The sequence below is a fragment of the Siphateles boraxobius genome, unplaced genomic scaffold (genome assembly GCF_051911475.1).
Source record: "Siphateles boraxobius isolate OS27281-9 unplaced genomic scaffold, OSU_SipBor_1 19, whole genome shotgun sequence".
Taxonomy (NCBI): Eukaryota; Metazoa; Chordata; class Actinopteri; order Cypriniformes; family Leuciscidae; genus Siphateles; species Siphateles boraxobius.
In genome coordinates this window covers 17,050,974-17,076,191 of record NW_027508799.1, presented here as the reverse complement: position 1 = coordinate 17,076,191, position 25,218 = coordinate 17,050,974, and positions in this window count along the sequence as shown.

The window sequence follows — 25,218 nt, the reverse complement described above, 5'->3', positions numbered from 1 at the left end:
CCTGGACCTCCCCACTTCATTGAATGCCTTGGTGGACCTGGCCCTCCGAGTTGATGCACGCCTGACCAGAGTGGAACGGTGGAGACTGCCCAGCCGATCTCTAGAGGGTGCCGAGAGTCAGCAGTCCAGCGGCGGGGACGCGGTCAGCCCCGTCTACGATCACGAACCCATGCAGGTCGGGCGAGCTCGGCTTTCTCGGGAGGAGAAGGAAAGGCGGAGATCCCAAGGGCTTTGTCTGTACTGTGGAGCCTCGGGCCATTTCGCCTATAACTGCCCAGTAAAAGGCACAGCCCGGCAGTAAGTATGAGGCTACTGTCGGGTGGGATCTCCGCTGCGAAGACCTCATCTACATCTACACTCCTCCCGGGAAGACTAAGATGGTCCACTGACGATCACAATTGTCAAGCACTGGTGGACTCGGGAGCCGAAGGTAATTTTATCGACCGTTCGTTTGCACAGAGGTTTCAAGTTCCTATTTTTCCACTCACACACAAGATAGCAGTCCACGCACTCAACGGCCAAGATCGACCCACCATTTCTCTCATCACCGGACCCATCACGCTTATTACATCTGGCAATCACTCAGAAACTATTTCATTTTATGTATTGGACTCCCCTCTTGCACCCATCGTACTTGGACACCCATGGCTAATCAAACACAATCCGAAAATAGACTGGCAGCAGAGAGCAGTATTGGAGTGGAGCAGTAAATGTCATGAGTCCTGTCTTGTGTCTGCTTGTTCGTCTGTTTCTGTTTCTGTCTTTCAGGAGGAGGCAATGGATTTATCTAACGTGCCCACGGAGTATCTAGACCTGAAGGAAGTGTTCAGTAAGTCTCGTGCGGCTTCTCTTCCTCCGCATCGTCCCTATGACTGTGCCATAGATTTACTGTCAGGTAAGTCTCCGCCTAAAGGCAAACTTTATTCGCTCTCTGTACCAGAGAGGGAGGCTATGGAGAAATATATTTCTGATTCTCTAGCAACGGGGTTCATCCGTCCTTCCTCATCTCCGGCGGGGGCGGGGTTCTTTTTTGTAAAGAAGAAGGATGGATCCCTGCGACCTTGTATCGACTACCGGGGGCTGAACAACATCACGGTAAAGAATACTTATCCTTTGCCGTTGATGTCTTCAACTTTCGAGAGGTTGCAGGGAGCGTCGGTCTTTACTAAATTGGACTTACGTAACGCTTATCATTTGGTCCGCATCAGGGAGGGGGATGAATGGAAGACTGCTTTTAACACCCCCAGGGGTCATTTTGAATATTTGGTTATGCCGTTCGGGCTGTCCAACTCCCCAGCAGTCTTCCAGGCACTCGTCAACGACGTGCTGCGAGATATGGTTGATCAGTTCATATATGTTTACCTGGATGACATATTGATTTTTTCGTCTTCTCTCCAGGAACACGTGCAGCACGTTCGGTGAGTGCTTCAGAGGTTGCTAGAGAATGGGCTTTTTGTCAAGGCGGAGAAATGCGATTTTCATGCACAGTCTGTTCCTTTCCTAGGATACATTGTGTCGACTGAGGGTATACGTATGGATCCTGAGAAGGTTAAGGCTGTGGTGGATTGGCTAAGTCCAGATTCCCGTAAGGCCCTACTGAGGTTTCTGGGGTTTGCCAATTTTTACCGGCGGTTTATTCGCAACTTCAGCCAACTAGCCTCGCCTCTGACCGCTTTGACCTCCCCCAGAACGACGTTCAGGTGGTCAGATGCAGCGGAAGCTGCGTTTGCCAAACTAAAAGGCCGGTTTATTTCAGCCCCCATTCTCGTTTCCCCTGATACTTCACGTCAGTTCGTGGTGGAGGTCGACGCGTCAGAGGTGGGGGTAGGTGCAGTGATTTCCCAACGTTCTCCCACAGACGACAGAATGCATCCATGCGCGTTTTTTTCCCATCGTTTATCTCCTGCCGAACGCAACTATGACATTGGTAATAGAGAGTTGTTGGCAGTCAAGTTAGCGTTGGAGGAATGGCGTCACTGGTTAGAAGGGTCGGGGGTACCTTTTATCGTTTGGACCGATCACAAGAATCTGGAATACATTAAGACTGCCAAAAGATTGAACTCCAGGCAGGCTCGGTGGGCACTTTTTTTCGGACGTTTTGACTTTACTCTCTCGTACCGCCCAGGTTCCAAAAACGTTAAACCTGATTCTTTGTCACGCATTTTTGATCATTCCGAGCGCCCGTCTACTCCCGAGTATATTTTTACCTGAGACTCTGTTTGTCTCCACTCTAGTATGGGAGGTCGAATCGAAGGTCAGGAAGGCCTTAGAAGGGGTAACGCCTCCGCCCGGTTGCCCACCGAACCGTTTGTTCGTACCGGAGGGATTACGGTCTGACGTCATTCAGTGGGGGCATTGTTCCAACGTGGCTTGTCATCCAGGAGTCAGTCGAACCAAGTTTTTGGTCAAGCAACGATTCTGGTGGCCACTTATGGCTCAGGATGTTCACGATTTTGTTTTGGCTTGCTCAGTTTGTGCCATTGGTAAGACTTCCAATCGTCCTCCTGATGGGTTACTTCAACCGCTGCCAGTCCCTTCGAGACCCTGGTCCCACATTGCGCTAGATTTTGTAACCGCCCTCCCCCCCTCTCGAGGGAACACGGTAGTTTTGACCATGGTGGACCGGTTCTCGAAGGCGGCCCATTTCATTCCCTTGCCCAAATTACCCTCAGCCAACGAGACAGCGTTGACCATCGTGGATCACGTCTTTCGCTTACATGGCCTCCCGACAGACGTGGTCTCCGACAGAGGACCCCAGTTTGTGTCAAGATTTTGGCGAGAATTTTGTAAGTTATTGGGGGCGACTGTCAGTCTGTCCTCTGGGTTTCATCCCCAGAGCAATGGTCAAACTGAGAGAGCCAACCAAGATTTAGAGAGAACATTACGATGTTTGGTCTCTAAGAATCCTTCCTCGTGGAGCCAACAACTGTCTATGGTGGAGTACGCCCACAATTCATTACCAGTGGCATCTACGGGCCTGTCTCCGTTTGAGTGTAGTGTAGGTTACCAGCCACCTATATTCCCTAGTCTGGAATCCGAAGTCGCGGTCCCCTCCGCCCACGCCTTCGTCCAGAGGTGTCATCACACTTGGACTAGAGCCCGAGAGACTCTACTCCAAGTGGGAGCACGCACCAAGGCCAAAGCCGATCGCCACCGGTCTAGGCCTCCCGCATACGTCGTTGGTCAAAAAGTGTGGCTTTCTACCAAGAACATTCCTCTCCGATCCGTCTCTAATAAACTTGCTCCCAAATTTATCGGCCCGTTCACTGTCACCAAGATCATTAGCCCGGTGGCAGTCCGCCTCAAACTCCCTCCAGTGTACAGGAGGATACATTCCGTCTTTCATGTGTCAAAAATAAAACCCATGTTTCGTTCTCATATGAATCCGCCAGTCCCGGTTCCCCCACCGCCGCGACTCGTAGAAGGGGAACCCACATATTCGGTTAATCGTATTCTGGACTCGAGACGGAGGGGACGCGGATTCCAGTATTTGGTGGACTGGGAAGGTTACGGTCCGGAGGAGAGAAGTTGGGTTCCTGCTAGAGACATTTTGGATCACTCTCTTATCGATGATCACAATCGACAGGTAAGGGAGTCTGGGAACGCCGGGAGGCGTTCCTAGGAGGGGGGGTACTGTCACGGTTCGTAAATTCATTGTTCCTTCTTGTCTCGTGTAGTTGTTGTTATGTGTGTGGGCGTGTGTTTTGTGGGCGTGACGGCTCGTTCCACTTGATCAGCGATCAGCTGATCATTCTCCTCTCCAGCTGCATCCTATCTGCTCTCCCATAAATACTCACCGCATTCTTCTCTCATTGTCAGATCGTTGTTTGATGTCTCGTTCGTGTTTGGTCCTGTTCCAGTCGTCCTTGCTGTGTTGCAGTTGTTCCTGTCTTGGTCTCGTTTCCTGTTCCCGTTTGGATTACTCACTCTTCGTCACTTCTACACCCTGCACTTGGACTCTGACCATCTTGTCCCTGCGTCACCAAACGAACTTGAGACTGTTGATGATTATTCCTCATTAAACGAGTTACTTGCACTTTTGCTTCTGCCTCATTCATCATGACACTTGAGTCTTATATCTTTTTAACGATGTATAGTTTGTCAAGGTAATAACTTTAAATCTGATAGTAACTTTGAACTATTTAAAAAAAAAACGCTTCCGTGCGTCGGCGCACTGGCAACGGTTAACAGGTTAATGGAATAACAGGAGTAATATGCCATTTGGATGATGTGTAAGTATGTGGTAAAGACAAAGCCCAAAATGACGAGCGATACAGTCCTGTCCAGACTTCAGAAGGCAGGCCTAACTCTGAATGAGAAGTGTTCTTTTGTTTGTAGGCCTGTGGGAATAGCACCAGATCCAGAAAAGCTGAGGGCAATTGTGGAGATGACTCCACACCAAAATGTGGTGGATATTTCACATGGCCACATATGTGAGTAAGTTCATGCCCCATTTCACTGATGATACAAAACCACTGTGTGATCTGTAAGACAAGCAGAATGACTGGATTTGGGGCATTGTGCAGAAAGCAGCTTTTGAAAAGATAAAATCTGACTTTATCAACCAATCAAGTATTGGCGCAATAAAAGCCTGATGCAAAAAGAAGAGTGTCTACTGATGCATCTTTTGGATTAGGAGCGGTCCTTACCCAAATGCAGAATGACAATGAATGGCATCCTGTGGCTTTTATTTCACGATCTCTGTCTGAGTGGAACAGAGATATGCCCAGGTTGAAAAAGAGGCTTTGTTAGTAACATGGGCTTATGAAAGACTCAGCTCATACCTGATTGGCCTTCATTTCACTAATGAGACGGACCACAAGCTATTGTTGGCAATTTTGGGAACAAAGGCATTGGATGACTTACCCTTTAGAATTTAAAGATTCTAAGACTTTTGAGATACACATAGTGCATATTCCAGGCAAGGGATTGGTTACTGCGAATGCAGATTCACGTGAGATTCCTGTCCTAACTGAGTTACATGTGCATCAGATACCTGTGTGTGTTTACAGAGGTTTCACGCGAGATACCTGTCCTAACTGAATTACATGTGCATCAGATACCTGTGTATATTTACAGGGGGTTCATGCGAGATACCTGTCCTAACTGAGTTACATGTGCATCAGATACCTTGGGTGTGTTTACAGGGGTTTAACTCGAGATACCTATCCTAACTGAATTACATGTGCATCCAGATACCTGTGTGTGTTTACAGAGGTTTCACATGAAATACCTGTCCTAACTGAATTAGCCTGAATGTGAAAAAATAAAAGCTTGAAGATTTATCAGGGAGACAGTGATACAGTTGGTAAGCTGTTCCATGTTGTTACTATACTAAGTGATAATCCTAAGTTTAGAGTGAAGTAGATACTAGTGTGTTAGTGAATAGATACAGTTATTGATAAAGTCAAACAAGTGTTGAGAATCAGGTTTGTGAGAAATATAAATATTATAGCTTGGTCATGTACCTGTCTGAAAGCAAGTGGCTTTCCTTGAGAAAGGAAGTCTGCAAATTTGCAGATAAAAACACCACTATTCTATACACTATTCTATGTTTTTCTATCTGTTTGGGAGCTGCCTAGAAACAAAATTCCAAGTAAGTATAACGGTTATCAAAAGGACAGAGTTTAAATAATATTTGTATAACTTATTATATGGTGGTATGCATACGTTGGTTCTCATTCGGCCGGTAGCCCATCTGGACGCCTCAAAGCAGCAGGCTTTTTTGATTTTGTTCTCCTCCATGAGGTATTTCATGTTTATTAATCACACTTGAGACACGCATAAATGCCTTCAAAGCAGAGTTGCAATTGGACATAACTCACAACAAAATGTGGCAGATCTCAACATGTCTCTGACCCATGGAGTCATTGCACTGGATGGTCTGGGATTTGAAATTAATTACCTGGTGATAAGCAATGGAGGTAAAAGTTAATAAATAAATAAAACTGTGAAAGGGTAAATATAATTTTTTTACACTTTTAATCATACAGTATAGATATGGAAACAATGTGTTACAAAGGCATTGCTATTCATAAATTACTTACAGCCAAAGTCCAGTGCAAGCCAAGGTGCAAAGGAGCAAGAACTAGATCACAGTGTCACAGTTCGAGAAAGACCCAAAAGCGAAAGCTGGTTAACAGGTTTATTGGTAATAGAATGAAAGTCAACACAGGCTGTCTGCTGATCACCGGCCGTCTTGGCGGACGCAGAACAGGATAACGAAACCCAAAGACCAGGCTGCAACCAGGCAGGATGAAAGGCTCAGGTAGTTGCGGTCAAGAAGTGCATGCTGGAAATGACGAGTGCAAACTCCAGGGAGCAACCTCAGCACAGACTGTCAGGCTTGACTCAGGATAGCAGGTGAAATCTCTCGTCTGACATATACACACACAGGACAAGAATAAGCAGCAGTAATACTCAAAGATGATGCGTCTGCAATGGGCATGAATGAACAAACAATAAACCGACAAAGAAGGGAAGAGAACACAAGATCTAAATAGCCAGAAAATCAGGGCAAAAGAGAAACAGGTGTGAGAAGAGCAGGAGTATGAACGCTAATTGAGAATGAGCTCAGCTGTGCGAGAGCACACGTGAAGGAGAGGGAGAAGAGAAACAAGCAGAGGAATAAGACTAGACTCCTGGCAGTACCCCCTCCCTGGCGCCCCCGAGGGGGACTGACGGGAGCGGAGGAAATACTCGATAAGCGAGCGGTCTAGCAATCCCTTCCCGGTACCCAGCTTCTCTCCTCCAGGCCGTATCCCTCCCAATCGACAAGATATTGATGACCTCGTCCCCGGGGTCGAATGTCCAACAGCCTCTTAACCTTAAAGACAGGGGAGTTAGCAACAAGGGTGGGAGGGGGAGGGAGAATGGGAGGGGAGCGGATGCGAAGTGCAGGTTTAATACATGAGACATGAAAAACAGGATGGACGCGCTTCAGAAAATGTGGCAACCTGAGCACAGACCTGACCTAACCCTCCTCCAAGTGCGACGACAGCGCCGTATAAAGGCCTGTACCGAGGGAACTGCGACCTCTGGTTCCTGAAAGAGAAACAGAGGTGGCTTGTAGCCTAGACAACAAGAAAATGAAAGTGAGAATCACCTTATTACCGGTAGAGGGGGGAAGCCCTGTGACGTAGTCAAGGGCAATATGGGACCAAGAGGCGGGAAGGAATAGAGAGGGGACCAAGCAGACCGTCGGGAGGCGAATTACTGGACTTCTGCTGGGCACAGACAAAACATGACGCAACAAATTGGCATACCTCACATTCCATGACAGGCCACCAGAATTGCTGGCGGACAGCTGCCATAGTACGACCCACCCCTGGATGAGGGACCAATTTAGAAGAGTAACCCCAACGAAGGATAGCCAGACGAGCGGACTTAGCGACAAATAGCATCCCCTCAGGGCACCCTCATAAGCACAACACTGCACTAAAACTAGTAACAGTTCACAGCACAAAACCCCCCAGAAACAATTCTTAACTCTTCCCAGCCCAGACTATTCTGTTGCAGTTTACTTTATTACACTCCCTCCACGATAATCACTGCACTCAACACAGTGTCACTTTTGTTGTTCATACTGTCACTATCCAAACCATTTATGAACAATTAATTAACTATTTGGGTGACAGTTGTCTCTGCACAAGTAAATTCAGACAGAGGAATACATATATTTTATTTTATACCTAGGCAATAGACAAATGTCTGCTCAGGTCTGTTTATTATTGCAAATGAAAGGTTACATCCATTAACAGTTAGAAGAAAATAAATAAATAAAACGGGGAGGGGGAAGGGGGTATACAGACATCATAAGTCTGCTCAGGTCATTGGTTCAGAATTAATTAATTTGTCTGCTATTTCTTTGCACAGTAGCTAGCTGTCACTAGTGAGCAATGCTAAATGAAGCTTCAAGTAATGAACCTTTGGGTGAAGCAATGGGCTGCAAGGTCTCAGTGGTTCAGGAAGCCTCATTTTGCCATCACTAGCAGAAGGTCAAAAGTTCCAATTTCAAAAACTTTAACTTTCAATATAACATATACAGTAATATAACTCGCAAGGATACAGACGGGCAGAAGACACACACACACACACACACACACACGCACACGCACACTCACACTCACACACACACACACACACACACACACACACACACACACACACACACACACATACACACACACACACACACACACAGAGACAAACACACACACACACACAGAGAGAGAGAGAGAGAGAGAGAGAGAGAGAGAGAGAGAGAGAGAGAGAGAGAGAGAGAGAGAGAGAGAGAGAGAGAGAGGGAATTCCATGAGAGATGGTCACACTTCAGTTGAGCTCCAGATAAATGACAAAAATAAGAATAATTTTATCTCTCTCCTTTTTAAAAACTCTCTGAGTTTTTGCTTAGAAGAACAGCACAAAGAGACATTTTGGACAAAACTGAAACTTGAACTTTATGGAAACTTTAAGGAAATATACATATGTATATATATATATTATTTTTTTTCTCACACAAAATCAATGAAAGTCATATTTTTTGCCTGTTTTTTGGCTTGTTTATTAATTTTTATGTCACTGAGAGAAAATAAACAAAAAACTGGCAGTTATTTCAGTTGGATGTTTACATTCTAAATCAACTATGGCCAGTGCATCTTCCTGGCCCCGCCCCCAGAAGAGTTCTGAACACTCCAGGCACAGCGTCAGGCCTGAACAACCCCCATATGTGGAGGCCATCCCACTACACTATACTAAAGATGTTTCAAATGAATCGGCACGGAAAGTCTACAAAAATAAAAGACTGACAGACAACCCAGAAACCCTTTTTGCAGACCTACATAAAGATGGCAGCATAAGTAACCGGATATTTTATACCAACAAGCCCTATGCATGGCACAAGGCCATCATTGCACACTACCCCTCAGCTGAAAGAAAAGGTATCTGCCGGGGTTTCCAGTTAAAAATAAGAAACGAGGAAGACACAACAACCACGACTGTAAATATCTACAAAACAACGGGTATAGTGGTGGTAAAAAGCATCAAGGGTCTCTTTGAACAAGACTTCCTTTGCATCAAAGACAGAGCACAGAAAGAGACCACTACCAGCGACCAACTTATCCCTCCTGAGGAGTCAGTCATCCACACCTTCCACACAGACGAGCATCAGACAGAACACAGAGACCCTTCCAGCACAGAACAGACCAAAGACCCCCATCCACACTGCTATTGCACTGACATGAGGGAGAGATTCACAGAGCTAGAGGGGGAAATGGTCCAGCTCAAGGAGATGATCTTCTCCCTGCAAACAGTTCAGACAACAGACCAGACCAGCAACAGCCCCACAGCCAAGCACAGAGAAAGGGACAGCCTCAGGAGAGAGCTGTCTACACTGCAGACTGAGGTGAAGGAGCTCCAGCAGGATAGAGAGGGGCCCAGGGCTCAACTGGAGACACTGGAAACACGGTTCTTACAACAGACTGAGTTACACAAGGCACAACTAATCAGCAATGAGGATGGAAATAAGTGAACTGAGGCAGGACAGAGGAGCACAGCACAGCGAGTTCAGCTCATCAGAGGAACCGGAGGAGCAGGACCCGATGCTTCTCCGCCAGCCGTGAGTTCCCCTTCCGGTCATCCCAGAATGTCACTACCTGAGAAATTCGACGGATCACCAGCCACCTGTAAAGGATTTTTATTGCAATGTGAGATATATTTCAGTCACTCCTGAGAGCACCATACCGACCAGAGCCGAATCTATTTCGTATGCTCGCTTCTGACTGGAAGGGCGCTGGAATGGGCAACGGCGATGTGGACTGGAGGTAAGCTTTCCTCTCTCACCTATGAAGTGTTTAAGACTCATTTCAGGGAGGTGTTTGAACATCCCGCGGGAGGAGAGGACCCTGGGGAACTGCTTCTGTCATTACGCCAAGCTAACTCATCAGCGGCGGATTACACACTCACCTTCAGAACGCTCGCTGCACAAACGGGTTGGTTGAGAGACCACTTAAACTCTTATACCGTAAAGGACTCAATTCGGATCTCCAGGGAGAGCTGGCATGCCGTGATGATGAAAAAAGTCTCAACCAGATCATGGAGCTTGCCATTCGACTAGACCAGTGGTTCCCAAACTGTGGTCCGCGGACCACTAGTGGTCCGTGAGGGTACTGCAGGTGGTCCGTAGAAAGGCAAAATAAAATGTAAAATAATGTTTTTTACCTTCATTTTACCAGGAATCCCCATAAAAATAAAAAAAAATAAAAAGAATATGTAGGCCTACATTGATATAAAATTTTAATTAAATTGTCAGGTTATTGTGGGATTACTAAAATAGGCTAGTGGTGCTCGGCCGTGTCGTTCAAGTTCAGTGCCGTTAGAACCACAACATGGATCGGTGGATAGCAACAGGTTCTCTGAAGAGGAAAGCGGCAGAGGCAAATATTTTGCCATTATATAAAATATTTGTCTGATTATAATTTCACCAACAGTAATTCTGGATTGCCTCCACCAAACAAGTAAATAGGAAATAAGCAAATCAGAATACTGCACGCCAAAACGGCAGTATGCGCGCAAGCGTGAAACGCTAGTGTTTCTTCTTGCTGCGTATCTTTTACTGGGGTCTCCAACACGTCGCTCGATTGGAGCTAGCTCGTCAAGGGGCCGTTCACATATCGTGTCTTTTGCGCTCTCAAGTTCATTATTTCATGTAGGCACGCGGCGCAGCGAGATGAAAACACCTCAACTTTTCATAATGCCGCAAACGCACCGCAGTTCATGTGACAAAAACAAACAAATCAGCTTCATCCTTTCCGTAAACATTGAAAGCTCAGTCAATGAAGAATGTAAGAATGCACGTCCACCCAAACACTACGGTTGTTTTTCTCTTCTCTGTAAATTAATCTTGTAGCAGAGCTACAGCAAGCGTTTTTCGGTGGTTGAAATCTATTAGCTACTAAGCACAACTAAGTTGTGGAGAGCGCGCTTAGCAACGACAGACGGCACGGGAAAATCGGACCGAATTTTACTATTAGCTAATAATAAAAGATAAGCTAATGTGCATCGATGTAAATGTCATGTTTTTTGACTCATTCTTTTTATAAAAATGATTTAAAGGCTGAAATATGTGAGGTTTATCTTTTTATAAAACCTTTTTTTGTGAAAAATGATTTAAAGGCTGAAATATGTGAGGTTTATCTTTTTATAAAACCTTTTTTGTTAAAACTTTATTTGAATTTCATTTTACTATATGTGCCTATAGGGGTGGCAGGGGATGGCAGGGGTTGGGGGCAATGTAAGTATCTGGATATTTGCCGCGGGGCGAGGGCTTCGATTACCTCTCTCTTTTTTGACCATACATGTTTGCATCCCTGAAATGAACCTGATTATGCCCACGGGCGCTTGAGTAAATAAATAAATTAAATCTGTGGCAGCCGATGTGTGCAGTAAACTTTCTTTTAACAAGCTGTTGTACTGATGTGATGACCAATTATACTTTTAATGTTAGTAAGCCTATTTAGAGGTGCAGATTAATTCAGGAAGGACTGTGTGTAGATATATTTTATTATGTGTATTATGAGGTGGTCCGTGAAAATTCTTGATTACAAATAGTGGTTCACACACACAAAAAGTTTGAAAACCCCTGGACTAGACCATCTCATCCGGGCTCGTCATTCATCTCGCAGACTTAATCAAATAATTTCTCCCTCTGTCAGCAGAGAATATGAACCTATGCAGATTGGCGTCACGCACATCTCCATGGCTGAACGTGATAGGAGGAGAAGTCTTAATTTATGCATGTATTGTGGCCAACCTGGTCATCTGCGAACTGCCTGTCCTGTGAGACCTCCAATGAGATCAACCCCGATACCTACATCTCCTGAATCCATTGCGGTGAGTCCCAAAATTCCTTCCTTTAATTCTCTCATCTTGAAAATTTCGTTTAAACCTGAATGGAGAGACTGTTGAGACGAGGGCTTTAATTGACTCCGGTGCCTCTGGGAATTTAATAGATCTTACGTTTGCTCACACTCATTATTTGTCTCTTATTCCTTGTGAATCTCGTGTGGCCATGACTGCGCTGGACGGGCGCCCCCTGGGGACAGGAGAGACACAGTACATCACGCAACCCTTCTCCAGCCCTGAGTGCACTACGGCCTTTGAGCGGCTTAAAGCGAGTTTCACCACAGCGCCACATCGTTCCCTCTTCACAGCGTTCACACCACATCACTCTGATCCAGAAAGAGAGTTTATCGTTGAAGTAGATGCTTCTAACACAGGAGTTGGTTCCATTTTATCTCAACGTCACGGAAGTCCGGCCAAGATGTTTCCTTGCGCATTCTTTTCCCGCAAACTCAATTCGGCTGAGCGAAATTATGATATGAGTGATCGCAAGCTTTTGGCTATGAAGGCAGCTTTTGAGGAGCGGAGACACTGGCTTGAGGGCGCACGCCAACCTTTCATTGTACTTACTTATCATAAAAATCTGGAGTACATCCATTCTGCCAAGCGTCTTAATGCTGTCAGGCACGTCTGTCTCTGTTCTTCTCCAGATTCAACTTTAAGATCATTTACAGACCGGATCCAAGAACGGGAATCCAGATGCTTTGTCTCGTCAGTGCGACATTCCTGATGAACCCTCGAGACCAGAATCTATCCTACCATCCTCACTCATTGTTGCTCCTGTACAGTGGGATATAATCACCGAAATCACTGCTTCACAATAGGAGTACCCTGCTCCGCCTGAATGCCCCGCGGACCGCCTCTTTGTTCCTCCCGGCCTCCGTCGCCGCGTCCTACAATGGGTTAATTGCACCCCCAGCGCGGGACATCCGGGAATCACTGTGACTCATCAACTAGTTTCCAACTAATTTTGACGGCCGTCTCTACAATCTGGCATCGTAACTTTCATCCACCAATGTATTACATGCAACACTATTAAGTCCTCCCATCAGAAACCAGACGGTCTTCTAAAACCTTTACCCGTTCCTCAACGTCCCTGGTGACATGTTGCAGTGGATTTTGTTACTGATCTACCACCTTCTCAGGGTTTCACCACCATACTCTCCGTAGTGGACCGGTTTTCTAAATCCTGCCGTTTCATTCCGCTGGCTGGGCTGCCCACTGCTCTACAAACGGCTGAAGCTCTCCTGAATCATGTGTTCCGCCTTTTTGGTCTCCCTGAGGATATTGTATCTGACCGCGGACCCCAGTTTACATCTCAAGTCTGGAGGGAACTTTGCTCTAAGCTGCACATTAATGTGAGTCTCACCTCGGGCTATCATCCTCAGTCCAATGGGCAGGTAGAGAGACTCAATCAGGATCTCCTTCGTTTTCTTCGTACCTATTGTCACCAGAATCAGCATGACTGGAGCCGCTTATTGGTTTGGGCGGAGTATGCGCAGAATTCTCTGGTAAAACCTGCTACTGGTTTAACCCCGTTCCAATGTGTTCTAGGATTTCAACCTCCTTTATTCCCATGGGCAGGAGAACCTTCCAATCTCCCCACAGTGGATTTGTGGTTACGACGAAGTGAGGCTACCTGGGACTCTGCTCATGTTCATTTACAACGGGCCATTCGTCACTATCAGCGGCACGCCGATCAAAGGAGCAGGGCCCCAATACAGACCTGGCCAAGGGGTGTGGCTTTCCGCTCGAGACCTCCGCCTAAAGCTCCCCCCCCGATTGATTGGTCCCTTCAAGATCCTCCGTCAGATTACTCCTGTCTCGTTCTGTTTGGATCTTCCTATTCATTACCGCATATCACCCATTTTCCATGTCTCTCTTTTCAGACCCGCTACGGCCCCCAGGAGAGAGGTGGTTCAGGAGGAGATCGCCCCCATACAGGCTCCCCCCATTGAGGTCGGCGTTGCAGAGGCTTACCGGGTGCGAGAGGTTCTGGACTCTAGACGCCGCGGCGGGGTATTACAATACCTCATCGACTGGGAGGGATACGGTCCAGAGGAGCGTTCTTGGGTCAGAACTCAAGATATTCTATATCCTACGTTACTCACAACTTTCCATCGTGACCATCCTGACCGGCCTGCACCAAGACCCCGTGGTAGACCCCGTCGCGGGTCAGACCCTCGTTTCCGGAGCCGCTCGCAGAGCCCGGGGGGCTCTGTCACGAGACGCTCACTTACGTCATCCTCTGGTTTCACCCGATCCCTTTCGCCTGAATACTAGTACTACACTTCCCAGCACTCCCTCCGTCATTATCACCTTCCATCCCTGCCTGATTTCGCTGATCACCCTTATCACCGTCACCTGTTCTTCATCATCCCCTTTATATGAACTGAGTCTTCCGTTGCTCCGTGCAAAGTCTTGGTTCTACCTACGAACATTACCGAGCATTCTCTCTGTCTTATCGTTTATCTCTGTACCTTGATCTGGTGTACCTTTGCTGCCAGCCGTCTGCCTGTTTCTGACCTCGAGTTTTGGATTGTCCCTTTGTTTTCTGTCTGACCGTGTTCCTTACCTGTGTTAATAAAGTCTTGCACATGGATCTCTCTGCCTCAGCCTCTGCATTACAGTATGCTTTCAGTCTACTTTTTATGTACTTCTCAGAAATACACGTTATGTACTTCTCAGAAATATACTTCAAATTGCACATAAGTATACATGACTTATACTGACAGAAAAAGTATATTTAGCCTATACTTGTTGATCGAGATTTTATTCTAAGTATTTTTGGCTTGTACTTGTGTTAACTATTTTGATTGAGTAGCTTATTAATACTTTTTTTTTTACATAATATTACACACTGTCTTATAAACTAGCATGTTCAAGTTTATATAACAAGCTTTCGGGTGGAATAGATTATAGAGTAAATAAAATAAGCACGGAACTGAACCTGATCTTGTACACAGCGATAATAACCCACAAGAAACAGATACATTTTTACTGATTTTATTGGCAATTCTTCCAAGGTGTTAGAGTATTGTAAAATATTTGATTCATACGTGCTTCTATAATAAGCTATACAAGCAGATACAATTTTAAATCTCATTACAAAACATCAAGCCAAATAGGAAAAGAAGCAAGTCTTTTTATGTAACATAGATCATTGGCAATAGAACACTTGAGTAGTTAATATGACTAATGACTGTTTTTTTAATCCCTTACATATGGATTTGACAAAGGTGAAATGAACATATTGTCAACTGTTTCAATGTGGTTGGTTAGTCTACTCATTGAGTTTCGTCCTATCAGTGGGCTGCAGTAGAGTGTATATAAACCGGCTGGCTAGAGAGTGTATGGCGTCACGAGTCACCGTCCCTTTCTTCCCGTGTCATCATTTAGCATTGGGTTGAGGTTGTCCCTCTTCTGTCAAAGGTTTGGGTGAGACTGATTCAAGCACGGCCAGTACGGGTGTTTGCATTTCAGTAGGGAGGCTCTTAGTTACCGCCAGCATGCACATTGTCCTCCCACTAGACTGGACGAGCCCTCAGCTTCCAAGCATGTGTGTTGTCTGCCTGACTGATTTGGTTCCCGGAGATCGGACTCATAAGATGCATTATGTACAGAGACTGGTAGTGTCTGCATAGGCGATTAGTTTCCATGACGTTGGGCTGTCTGGGACTACCGTCTGGAGGCGCTGTTGCTTTGCTGTTGCCATTTGGATTAAATTTGCTTCCTTGTTGTGTTCGTTACTTAAGTGTTTTGTGTGTGTGTGTGTGTGTGTGTGTGTGTTTGTGTGTGCGTGTGTCTGTTTTGGTTTATATTTTCTTTTTCTTTAGTATAAGTAGTGTGTTTGTTAGACTGTAAAGGCTGATTTATACTTCTGAGTCGGACCTACGCCGGAGCCTCTATGCTATACACTACGCGTTGGTTTTCATTTAAGCCTGTTTTATGCTTCAGCGTCGAATCGACGGTGTACCCCCGCAGACCCCTCTGCGTCGCCGCGAACCCCTCTCCGACCTCTCCGCCGTAGCTCGACGTGCACCTCCAAAAAATTGTAACTAGGCGTTGAGGCGACGCAGACCGCAAGGGCTGTGATTGGTCAGATGCACTGCGATGCAATGCAACCTGACGCAGAACCATAAAACGGCCACAACGCCGTAGGAGTGACGGCGTAGCTACGCCGTGGAGTTGACGCAGAAGCATAATGAGGCCTTTATACTTCTGCGTCGTTTTCCGCGTTGACGCGCAATTACACATGCACAGGGAGCATGTGAAACCCGAGGGAGGGGTTCTAGCAGACCAATCACAGCGCTTGCGTCCACGTAGAATTGGCGCGTTGTTACATTTTTGGATAGGTGCACGTCAGGGTACTTAGAAGGGTACGCGCGCTACACACAGCCTACGACATAGCTACGGCGTGAGTTTGACGCAGAAGTATAAATTGGGCTTAAAGATTGTTAATGTGAGTTTCTGTTTGGTTGCTATTACAATATGTAACATGTCGTATCACTCTAGTGTAGGGTTCTAAATTAACTGATCAGGTTGAAATGGCACAGTAGCATTACAATATAGTTAACGTCTAAGTTCGTAAGTAGGATTTGAGACAGCAATTTCACTATAACTTGTGAAATAAAAAGAAAATGTACTGTATCGGTACCAGTTCAAAGTTTGTAAACATACAATCAATAGAATTAAACAAATACAATCAATAGAACTAAAAAAAAATACAATCAGGCCTGTTTAGTATGACAAATAAAATAAACGGTTCCCTAAACACATTCAGGAGGTTGAAATCCTAGACAGTTCAGAAAGTCTTTTCCTTGTGTTGCTACTTGTCTTTTTTTTTACAAAGTCTGATCCTTCCAGGAAATAAATATTTATGTAAAAAAAAAAATAGAAGCAGAAGTAGTCACGTGCAGGGGAGTAGGAATGAGTTTAACATTGGGAGGGGACACATTTTGGAAACCTGACAGATCTGTTAATGGTTTGAACAGAAATATGTCATAAATTAACTACACTGCAAAATATTCACCAACAAACTTTATTCTACTAAAAAGATACATTTGTAAAGATAAGTAGGGAACGGGTATTGCATAGCCTGCCGCATTGTAGTAACATAGCAAGTTGTCGCTTCAATCGATTTAAACCTGCTATAATGGCGAATTCGGGTTCCCTTTATAGCCGCTCTGTGTGTCTACGAGTACGCGCTAATAGCTGATTGGTGCACACGTCAGAGGCGCCTTCGCCATTGGATGTGCAGTTGCTGCAGCATAGCAAATCAGTGAGTCAATCACTCTCTGTGCAGTTGCAATGCGTTTTACATATAAGCTTCAATAAATTTGAGGAAAGGAGTTCTCTTACGAGAGTACTCTCGTGTTGCGTAAGCTAGCTTACGCTACGGGAAAACGTCTCAGGTTACGTATGTAACCCTGGTTCCCTGAGAGGGAACGAGACGCTGCGTTGAGATGCTGTGGGAGCGCGTCTCAACGCAGCTCGAGTTCCCTTGAAAGGGAACTTCTCAGGTTACGTATGTAACCCTGGTTCCCTGAGAGGGAACGAGACGCTGCGTTGAGGAGCGTTCCCACCGCGTCTCAACGCAGCGTCGAGTTCCCTTGAAAGGGAACCCCATTTCTCGAGAATACTGAAGCCAAAAATTATCCTTAATTTTGCATTAATTTAAAACACATTGCTGCACAGAGCAGACCTAGGCAATGTAGCTCGCGCGCCTATTGGTTTCTCTGCGGCAACTGCTGCAGCCTATCGATGGACTATTCGTGACGTAAGCACCAATGAGGGCGCGGGCGCCCTCGCGCGTCACGTCCCGCCAGAATGGGCGTGGCTTATGTCTATATAAGCCGAGTCCAGATAGGATGTTCTTTGATTTTTCACCTCTTCAGCGAAGACACCACATCGCTGAATCTCTGGAGAAGCCTGCGCCGTCAAAAAAAGTATTTTCAGCAGGACGAGCCATCTGCTTGCAGATCAGGAGTTGGCCATCCTCGCCGCTTCACCGCCGTTCCTGCTGCGCTATCCGGCGCTCATATCTTTTCTATTATATTTGTTAGGTTCAAAAATCAAAAATAGGTTATGATTTTAATAAAGATAGAGTAGGATATAGAATAATAATAGAATACATATATAATACTGGATTAAGTGAAAGGATTTAATATAGAAAAGGATGATTTGGTCTATTCTAGATTTTATAGTCTAGTCTGGAGGAGCTGAACACACAGCGACAAGTGGACTATGGGAGATGGAATGAGATGGATCATCAAAAAATTAGATATGGATGGATATGTGAGAAAGAAGCAAAAAAATAATAATAATAAGGAAAATCTGATTATAAGAAATCATGACTGCATAACAGCAAAGGTAGGTGGCGATATGCACTAAGCAGTAGCGTACTGTGGGGTTTCAGTCAGGGCCGTTAGTAATGAACCCCCCCCCCACCCAAAAAAAAAATATTATTTGATTATTATTCAAAAAACGCCTCTATGTTGATTATATTATATGAAAAGTGAACAGCATGAGTATAGCCGAATTATACTAAGATGCGCAATATTGAGAGACATAATTTTGACCACTTTATTAAGTTTTGTTTTGTATAAAGCCTTTCTTTAAAGTGGATTTTGTTTTGTATAAATTGTATCTCAATTTTAATCAATGTTTCATCAACCAATTGCCTGGATTTAATAAATAAGAAGCAAATATAGCAGACAATATAATCAGGATATGGAGGCGCCGACGCTATATAACTTGCATTGCTCGTGAACTGGAGCTTGTCTCATAAATCACCAGAAACTCAGAAATATATCTAAAGAAAGCTTGAAATGTCTACTTTTAAACAAAATAATTCAAAACGAAAAGAAACAGACAACTCTCTTATAATCCATGTGGTGTGCATTTCTCTCAATAGGCACCTTCACAATACTGCGAAGCTGGCGAGTCGGCATCATCACAGAAAACATAAATAAACAATTAAAATATCTCCTTGTTATATTTGACACATTGATAATGATTAGGCTATTTGCCGGTTTTTTGTGGCAAGCTTTAACGTTATGCGTCTGCTAACTAATCGAATATAGTGACTCATCCCCATTTTGTACCAGGTCATTTATGGTTTTTCATATTGTTCATTAAAGTTCTTGGTAAAAAAGAAAAGAAGCTAATGTGCCTAATATTATTGTATACAGCTTGTATATATTATAAGTTTTCTTCTCTGTTTTTAGTGTATCTGTGTCAGAATTACAGAGCCTCGTACTGGTCTGGCATGTAAACTACATCGGTTTGAGTGGTTTTGTGTGTACGCAGAGACGCCGCCGTGTTTACGGATTTTTTTTTTTAGAACGAGGAAAAAAAACATTGGATAGGGAAAGCTTTGGCTTGTGTGGATGTGAACTAAGGCCCTTACACAAGAACGATTTCGGGTGAAAACGTAAAAACATTTTATCGGATGTGCCTTTTTTTTACACTGCGACGTCGTTTTGGGGGCTAAAAAACGCCAAAAAGTGAAACCACCCTCCAGAGTACAAATCTTAAAAATGCTCCACCGTCGTTTTCCCGTCTAAAGGGTAAAAACGCAAATCTGCCCACAGTGGCTCTCGATGCGTACGCGTTTACATCACAGGCATGCGCCAGTACAGGAAAATAACAACCAAACATGTTGGATTATTTCCATACGTCAGACCTTCAAGTTGCCCTAGCAGCTCAGATAAACATACAAGAGTATTTTCAGCAGTTGTACAAAATATTGTGTGGCAGTGCTTCACATATGCACGCGGATTTCCCCACCATAACGCTCGTCTAAACGCAGAATAAAAAGTGATAACGCAACGCCACTTTTGCATTTTCTCTTCAGATCGTTTCTGTGTAAACATAGCCTAAGCCTAGTGCTACAAACAGCTCTTTTAAGAGCCACCAATTACATTAAAAGCATAGTTTCCATAGCTAAGCACTTATACACTTTTAAACTTTATAACATTGATTTAAAAATAATATGAAACACACAACCATGAATGTTGAAAATATTTTTGTGCATTTATTTTAAATCATTAAAATGTATTACAATATTTATAAAAATATATATAATAATAATAATAACTTTTTTTATTAATAAGCTAGTTGGTGAAAATGCTTGCATAGTGACAAAACATTTACTCTTTTACAAAACATTTACAAAAACTTGGTCCCAACAGGGCCTTGTTCAACATGTTGAACAAGTCTGCTGGCTCCAGCTATGCATTAAACAGACAGACGTGAACGTGGTTCCTCACTGCCATTTGGTTCCTCACCCCGTTCCTCACTGCACTTCCGGTGTGAATGATAAATAACATGTTCCGCTCAGTGCTAGCTGTTAGCCAGTCATAGCGGTCATAGTTACCCTCAGTGAAGTGCCACACAAAACCTTTTCCGGCCTTGGTCAGCCAATCCAGCTTGGGTGTAGATCTAACTTTTAAAATGATCTCTTTCTTCTCTCCGAACATACGCCTTGAAAAAGCCACACGAAGGAGATCGTCAACAGGATCGGTAAGAGGTGTGAAGGCAGCGGTCATAGCTCAGTTCACTGACATTGCTCACAACCCGGCAACATTTCAAATGGTTGATGACATCAGCGGGGGCTAGCTAGAGCCGACACATCGCTGGGCCCTGAGGGCGGTCTGCCACTGCACATCAAAATTTGATTGGCTAATGATACACGTCAGTCAAAGTTATGATCAAATGGGAAATGGCAGCTTCAACGGAAGGGTAGCTATAATACTAGTGCTGGTCCATGGAGCTGTGATGCGTTTAGATGACCATATGGAAAATCCAGCTCAGCCTCACAAAAAAATAACCATATTCTTTATGGAAATATACTCGTAAAAATTAAAAAAATATATATTTTTCATATTATATTACATTATATTTTATTATATTTATATTTTAGATTTTGACAGGGCCAGCAGAGAAGGCCCTGATGGTCCTGACAGCCCACCTCTGACACTAAGAATGCGCCAAAAAACGAAAAGAAACGAAAAAAACGAAAGAAGAAGAAGAAGAAGAATGTAAGTGTATTTGTGATTATTATGTGGGCTGTTTTTATGTTTAATTCAGTGTCTTCATGGTCCCTGTATAGCCTACATGCATTCTGTACCGTGAACGAGATTATAATGTTATTCCCCCGATGCTGATGTACAGATCAAATGGTAGGCCTACATTTGAGGTAGACATATTCCTCTAGGTTGTTTAGTTGCCTTAACTTTATATCGCGGCGATGTGCTGCAGTAGGGTTTCCCTCAATACTTCAGGATTGCTGAACATATAAAACACGTAACGTAGCTTAACTAATACAGTGATATAAAAGACCAAACTCGCACCTTGGCCACTATGTGGCTATAGGCAAGCAGATGGACTCAGAATATGAACTTAACGCACAAAGTTTCACACTACGCGTTTCCCAGTGATATAGCCTACTGGCATAAAGTTGGCTTGACATTGGACATTCGCAAATTTAGGGACCATCTCTAAAGTTACATATACATTGGTACACACGTTTCTAACTTCAATAGCATTGGGAGATAATGACTTACAGAAAAGTGGTAGGTGTCAGGCATGATGCACACCTTTTATATTTTTGATATGTATTCAAATAAACTGAAGTTTGCTATTGAAGTAAGAAACGTGTGTAATGGCGTAGGCCTATGTAACTTTAGAGTCGGTCCCAACGCGTGAATGTCCAATGTCAAGCCAACTTTATGCCAGTATATCCATAGGCAACATTTTTTGGGTGGGACATGTCCCAACCACTTTTGAAACCACTTCTCGCAGCACAGATGTACATACAAATAGCCTATATAAAACATCTCCAGTTAACTAGCAGAGCATTCATTTGGTTCGTTTGTTAAATAAGAGGCGATCTAACGCTGAAATGTGTTGTTTATGAAAACAAGTGCTCGTTGCCACTGCAATCAGTGGCGCGGATACAGTATCTCTTGTGGCTCGCGCAAAAGGGATAGTTCACCCAAAAATGAAAATTCTGTCAGGTCAGTATTTACTCACCCTCATTTTGTTCCAACCCCATAAGACCTTCGTTCATCTTCGGAACACAAATTAAGATATTTTTGATTAAATCTGAGAGCTGGATCACTCCTCCTTAGGCTTCTTAAGGGATTGACACTTGATCCCCGAAAAGTTATTAAAGACATCGTTAGAATAGTCCAAGTGACTACATTGACTCAATCCTAAGTTTATCAAATGATGAGAATACTTTTTGTGCGCAAAAAAAAACAAAAATAACGACTTTATTTCAACAATTCATTTCCTTCTCTGTGGGCCTCGAGTCAGTTCACTAGTATAATAGCGTAAGCTTCTGTTGTTTTACGTCACACGCATCACACACATGACCAGCGTCGGCCAGTAGTGAGCCTACGTGTGACATATTGAAGCGACACGCTCATTTTTCATCTCGCTGCGCCTGGAAAAAATGAGTGCATCGCTTCAATTATGAGCTTCCTACATTTGAAATAACGAACATGAGCGCGCAAAAGACGCGATATGTGAACGCCCCCTTGGTGAGCTACCTCCAATCAGGCCACAAGCTACTGGTAGCTCGCAAGCGACGTGTTGGAGACCCCTGCCATAGACCATTGGCAACCGCAATGCTAGCTCCACAGATGAGGCATACAGCTTTATCTTTAACGTTAGTGAAGAGGAATTCTGTCTCCCACTCCTCGTTAGAATAATAAGTCTTCTTCTTTTATGCATGACCTGCATCATCAGCCATAATTAATCTTTTTTTCTTTTTTATAGTTCAATTTATCTTATGTATGTACCGTCTGCCTGCGACCGCCTCAACTCACAGAAGTTACTTTTTTTTTACAGAGTTTTTAAAAGGCCGACCTCAGCGAGTATGTATCAATAATAATGTCATGTCAGATTGCTTGGTTCTGGATACTGGGGTACCGCAGGGATGTGTACTGTCTCCAATACTGTTTTCTGTATGCATCAGTGAATTGCAGTGTGACGATGATAACCATTCCCTTATAAAGTATGCCGATGATATGGCATTGGTCTCCTGTCAGAAAGAAATGAATTGCTCCTCGTACTTTGAGTATATTGACAGTATTATTTGTTGGTTTGAAAGTAATTTCTTACATCTTAATATTGAAAAGACAAAAGAGCTATGTCTGAGGAATAAATCGAGAAGAGTAGGTACCGCTTCTGTATATAAACCAGTTGTCATAAAAGGAAAAACTGTAGAGCAGGTCTTGAATTTTAAATATTAAGGAACAATTATTGAGGATAAACTTAATTTTGAAAGCAACATAGAGTATATCCATAAAAAGGCAAGACAATGTTTGGGTCTTCTTAGGAAACTGAGAAGTTTTAACATTAGCAAGCTAGTGTTGTCACGATACCAAAATTATTGTTTCGATACCGATACCAAGTCAAGAATTGCGATTTCGATACTTTTTCGATACTTTTCCTGAAAAGGGAGAAACACTCTCAAATATCATTGCTGTGCTTTATTTTAAAACCAGAACAACATTCTAATCATATAACACAGCACGCACACTCTTACTATGCTATATCGATCAATGATTGAGAGTATTCTCACATATAATATTGTTTTATGGTACGGAAATCTAACATTAAAACAAAAGAACAAACTCTCACAAATAATTAATCAAGTAAATAAGATTACTGGACATAAACAACAACCACTCCAGGGCTTGTTTGATTGTTTTATGAAAAAAAAAAACAGCAATTGTGATGTTTAAAGATCATACTCACCCTCTCTATTCTACTTTTGAATTGCTCCCATCTGGGCGTAGACTCAAAATTCCTTTGGCCAGAAGAAATGTGTATAAAAAATTGTTTCTCCCAATGGCAGTGATTATCTTAAATCATACAGTCTTCTAAAGTGATACAATAGAACGCCTGATTTTATAGCATGTGCTGTATCGTTTCACTCTTTGAAATGGTGTTTAATTGTATAATTTTAGTATTTAGGATATATTTTGTATTAGTGTTGTTAATGTGTAATGTTCAATGTGTTTCTTAACAGTAATGTGGATGTATTTATGTCACCAGTGTGGCATAAATTTCCGCTCTGTGACAAACAGAATGGACAATAAAGTTCAACTCAACTCAACTTGAGTGCTGTGTCATGAGTGGTTTGTGTACATGTGCGTGAGTGTTGATGCACAGGAGTACGGGAAAGGTGACTTGCCGTGGAGGCCTTATTGTGCCCTTTAGTCCCTGCTGTCACACCTCGGCTCCTTTCTCCTGAATTCAGATATCAAGGACTACTCAGGTCGCTCTTTGTGTGTTTTGTTAAATGGTGTAATTGTTGTGGTCTACATTAAATGTTGTTGATGGTTTGTTCTCTGTGTTTTTATAAAGTCTCTTCCTATGTTTAATAAAAATTTATATTTTTTGTATCCACGTCTACTGCCGATTCACTGTGAGCTAACCTGTGTTGCCTTAATAAGAAAATAAATTTTATTGTCCCTGGCAAGATTCCAGGGTGGCGTAGTTGCAGCTGTCGATCTTTAAATCCCTCCGTGTCACGCCACGTTATCATATCAGGCCAGATGGCACTGATGGTTCCATTCTTCCTAACCTCATGCACAAAACTACTCTGTACATTTATTTGTGAATCTTTACATAAAAGCCTGCTAGATTTAACAAGTACCTCAACTAAAGCAGAGCAATGTTTGGTATATGCACAATATGCTGGACTTTGATGTGCACATATTTGTTTAAAAATGACTAAGACATCAATTAAACAGAATGTACCATCTTTGTTGTATATACAGCACTGTTATATATTTTCTTAAGTCAGTCATATTTTTGAGAGTGATACAGAACTCCATTAACCAAGAAACGGCTGTAAGACCATAAGCAGTTACTTAGATTTCCACATAACTTAAAAATCGCAAGCCTATTGTCATGGTCGTGTTTGGTTTAGTTTGTTTTTATCTGGACTTGAGTTCAGCTGTATTACCTGTGTTTTCATCATCATCATCATCATCTGTATCACCTGTCTTTAACAAATGATGTTGTTAACATCATTGCCTAGAGCGGCACTTTTGTAAGGGCGGCAAAATGTGTGCCAACCGGGAATGAACAATTCACAAAATAGGTTATTTATGATTTACTGAGCTGCCGTCGCCCCGCAGCGCCGGCGCGCCCCTGCTCTCATGAGTCATGACTGGATGATGGGAAGTTTGGATCATTTTACTGACTCGCTTGAGTCATTCGAGTCATTTCGTTTATTTAAGTGGCTTAAATGTTATACTTTTAAAAGACAAATTCCCCGATCATATCCACCTACGC